Here is a 4,958-nt window from a genome sequence, read left to right as displayed (position 1 = left end):
CTTACTTTATTGTAAGAATCCAGTATATAATGCATATAACATATAAAATATTTGTTAATTGATGTTTATATTATCAGGAAGGCTGCCAGTCAACAGTAGGCCATGAGTAGTTAAGTTTTGGGGGAATCAAAAGTTATATGCAGATTTTCGACTGCTGGGGCTGGCGGTCGATGCCCCTAACCCTGTGTTGTTCAGGGGTCAACTGTAGTGCATATTTATTGAGCAGCTTGAGGGGGACTCTTTGATTATCTCTCTTGCTTCTGGACCATTCTCATTAGCCTACACAGTTATGATTTCTCCTAACTCACACACACACACACACACACACACACACACACACACACACACACCTTCTCCTGACCTTGCCGATTCTTAGAGCTCTTCCCCATTCCTCGGCTCAGCTTCAGTAGAACCGTCTGCACTTCTGTCTCCAGTTCCTCTCCTCCCATAGCCTCCTTCACAGACCTCCATTGGGGTTTCCCTCTGCTCGTGACTGAGCCCAGCCCTCAGCCTCACCTTCAGTCACCGCGCCTCCCTGAAGCGCTGTCTTCACTTGCCTGCAGTGCGGCTTCTTATCCAGTTCACCAGCTGCCCTTCCGGTGTCCTCTGTCGCTTCCTCACATTCCCAACATCTTAATATTTGTGCCACTTCTTGGCCTCTCCGCTTACGTTCCCTCCTTCACCCTCTGTCTGCTCTTCTGCTTCCCAGGAGACTCACAGGCTGTTCCCCCACGCCCGAGACGGTGGGCTTCAGGCCGGACACTGCCACGAGGAGGCCCTGGTGGGAGGCTGGTGGGGGGCTTGCTGGCATCCTCTGTCCCTACCTCCTGGGGGCAGCAGGAGCCCAGTTTCTGTTGGGTGAGCCCAGCCCCCAGGTGCAGGTAGCACCATCTCCTCTTTATTCCCAGACCTTGTGATTGTCTGAGGAGAAAATCTGATGGAATCTGCAAAAAAAAAGCTATTAGAATTAATGAGTTTAATATGGATGATTGCAAATACATCTTGCTGAAATCTCTCAAATCAAATTCTTAAATAAGGACTCCCCATTAATGACTTTTCCTATAATACACTGAGTTCGGGAAATAGCAGTTACTGAATGAACTCATGTTTTGCGTGGGTTACCTTTGAGACGATACGGTCACAGATTGAGAAACTGAGTGCAATAAGTCATCTAGTCACCCCAGTCATCTCCAGTTCAGTGCCACTGAAATTTCATTTTCATGCAGACAAAAACAACACTCTTCTGATCCCAGTGAACTTTCAGGGTAGGAGCCTTTAAAGTAATGTCTGACACAAAAATTAGCATGCCGTTCTTTTTTATTTGATGTTTCAAGTTTAGGATGCCTGTCAGTTTCCGCTCAAGAATTGTCTACAGCAGCAGTCCTCAAAGTTTGATTGCTGTTAGAAATGAAATTTCTCAGGCTCCACCCAGATCTACTGAGTCAGAAACTCTGAGGGTGGCATCAGAATTCTTTATTTAACACTTCGTTTAGGGGATTCTGATGCCTGCTAGACCAGAACCACTAGTCTACACAAGCTTGGGGTTTGGAAACAAATTCACTTACCAGGTCACTTCTACTGCCTGAACTACAAGCTAATTCCCTGAGCTAAGATTGGGAATCTGTTCATGTTCCCTGCTTTTCACAGTTTTGTTCTTTCTTCATCTTGTTCTCTCTCTCTCTCTCTCCCTCCCCCCCGCTCCCTCCTTCTCTCCCCCTCCCTTCCTCCCTCCCTGTCTTTCTCTTTTCCTTTCTTTCCCAGGCAACTTTTGGGAGAGGCACATTAAAATTTAGATAATAACATACACTATTCATTTCTAGTAATTATCAAAAACTCATCGAAAGTAGAGTTAATAAATGTATTTTTATGTTAACACAATAGATGTACTAATCTGGTAATAAAAGTGAATGAAATAGATACACACACATGCACAGAAACACAAACCCAGAGCGTTTTTAGTAATATAATGTGGAGGGAAAGAAGCCAGATGCAAAATAATACAATATGATTCCATTTATACAATTTAAAAATAGACTAAACCTAACTCTACTATTCAAGGATGTATACACATGTGGTAAAACCGTAAAGACAGTGCAGAGTAGGACTATTTTAAAGTTCAAATGGTGATTACAGCTGGAAGGAAGGACAGCGTTTGAGTGGGGAAGAGCTTTATGGGCAGGGGGCTCTGAGCAACCAGGACTGCTCTATTTGTTGGCATGGGCGGCTGCTACATGGGTGTTTGCTTTGTCAATTTGTTAAACTACGCATGGAAGTTTTTATGCAATTTGTATAGCCATATTATATTTCACCATTCAAAACCGTCTTTAAATGAAAGAAAGGTAAAACGCAAGTTGATACTGTTATATCTACCTTGGCTTAAGAGATCGGACATTACCAGTACAGGTTAAGTCCCTGTGGACCAATCCCTGGATTGCATCTTCTCCCCTTCACCCAAGGTACCTATTCTGAATTTGTTATTAATAATTCTAATTCATTTTATGTATTTTTATCACACACATGACATATATCATTGTTTTGCATGGTTTTAATCTTTATTTAAATAATCTTATATTGCATGTAATCTTCTGCAACTTTTTCACTTAAATGGCATTCGTATGTTGATTCACTATCACAATTTTGTATGAATACATCACAATTTATTTGGCTAATGTTGGTTGACATTTGGTTGTTTGTTATTTACTATAAACATTACTGCTATCAACATTTTTGTGTGTTTTCTTCTGTATGTCTGTGTGTGTACACATATATATATGCATGCTATACATATATCAGAAAATTCCATCTATATAGAAGACAATATTTCTATGGAATTGTATGGATTATGGAAATAGATGTATATACATATCAATATCTATCTATATCTACATATGGAATTTTCTGGTATATTTCTAGCAAGTGGAATTCCTTGGCCATACACTATGGTTATAGTCAACTTGATTAGACATTGCCACTTTGTTCAACAAAAAGGCTGTATCAATTTGCATTCCCAACAAGAGTAGATACTGATTCACAACACTGGCAGACTGTAATTTTCTGATGGGTGTGAAACAAAATCAAAATTTGGTTTTAATCTGCATTTCCCTGTCCCCTGGTGGGATGACCACCCTTTCATCTGACCATTTATGTTCCCTCTTCTGTGTATTGACTGTACATACCTTTTGCTTATTTTTATATCAAGTATATCTTTTTTTCCTTTTTAAAGTCCTTATTGTTAAGAATGTGTGGAAAGCATTTTCTCCCAATTCATGCCTTGTCTTTATAGTCTCTGCATTGTATTTTTTGAGGAATGGAAATTCTTATTTTTAGTGGAGTTGCATCTGTCTATATCATCTTCCTGGTTTATACTTTTTGTGTCTTATTGTTAAATTTTTCCATCTCAAATTTATAAAAATATTGTTTTATAGCATCTTCTAAAAGCTTTGCTGTTCACATTCATGCCTTTAACTCAGCTGGTATTGTTTTTCCTGTGATATGAAACAGGGTTAGGGATCCCCACCGTGGACTCAGCAGTCTGTCTCTTCCTCGCTGATCGGTGATGCCACCGCTGACCCTTTCTCCACAGACCACCACTTTCAATCTCAGTATTCATTTCTAGACCAATACCGTAAGAATACAATTGGACTGACCTTTCTCAGTTTTCAATTGACTTCTGATGATGACGGATAAGGATTTAGCTCGTGGCCCTGTCCTTGCATCCCCTTTCTCTGTCTCCCGGGACATCCGATAATTTTCTTCTCACAATTTTCTCCCCTTTTCTTTGGGGTAGGAATTCCTAATAGTTTGATTTTTAGTTCTTGTATATCCTATTATTTTTTTTATCTCTTCTCTCCATTTTAGAAGATTTTTCTAAAATTATTGCCCAGTTCTTCTAATAAATCTATTAAAAAGGCCATCTTGTTTTTAATTTCCAAGAGCTGTTTTGTCCCCTCGCTCTTCCTGTTTGATAGCATCCTATTCTTGTTGCAGATACACTGTATTCTGAGAACAGTAGGGCACAGCAGTTAGAAAGAGATAGGGATATCCAGCTGGGGGAACCTAGGAATTCAGGCGAGTGAACTGCCCAGAGCAGAGCTGTCCTATAGAATTATAATGTGACTCAGTTACATTTTAAACTCTCTGATACACACTTTTTAAAAAGTGAAATGGAAGAGGTTGAAATTAATTTTAATAACATTTTATTTAAACCAACATTCCAATATATTATCATTTTAACATATAATCAACATAAAAATGTATTTAATGAGACATTTTACATTCTTTTTATTTTTGATGCTAAGTCTTCACAATTTGATATATATTTTATACTTAACTGTGTCTTCATTTAGATGCACCACATTTCAAGTGCTCAGTAGCTGCCAGCAACCTGTGGTGGCCGTGCCATACAACTTAGTCCACAGGGAGCTGCAGTGAAGCCCGCAGGCTCATTTCAAAGCTGCCCCGACTCCCTCAAGAATGTACTTTCCAGCCCAGCTCCCATCTCCCTGCATGTTGTTTCAGGAACTTGCCCCCTACAGTCCGGCCTGCTGGACAGTGGGGCCTGGCATATTGCTCCATCCCAGATCCCACCTCAGCACCTGCCCTCTCTGCATGATTTCCCCTCTTGGACGTCATCTGTGTTACTGCATTTGCTCCCAGTCTCGACCCTTTGGAAGTGCTGCTTCCTCAGGGCCTCTCCCCAAGGGCCCTGGTTCTGTGAGCTTCATTCTTGGGCTCCACTTAAGACCCTCAGCCTTGCCGCACCAGCCTGGCTACCCCAGGCTGCTGCCCGGAAGACCAGCCTCATAATCTGGCTACAAATGCTGCAGCCCCAACGTTTCATGAAAGGCTGGAAGGTGCTCGTCCTTGTTACACTGAGTACTGGGGCTGGCGGGCAGCCAGCTTATCTCCAGCCTCAAACTCCAGGTGGGGTGTGGGCTCCTGCTCTGGTCACACTGCCT

The sequence above is a fragment of the Propithecus coquereli genome, unplaced genomic scaffold (genome assembly GCF_000956105.1).
Source record: "Propithecus coquereli isolate 6110/MARCELLA unplaced genomic scaffold, Pcoq_1.0 Scaffold88, whole genome shotgun sequence".
Classification (NCBI taxonomy): domain Eukaryota; kingdom Metazoa; phylum Chordata; class Mammalia; order Primates; family Indriidae; genus Propithecus; species Propithecus coquereli.
Note: the sequence above shows the minus strand (reverse complement) of the source record.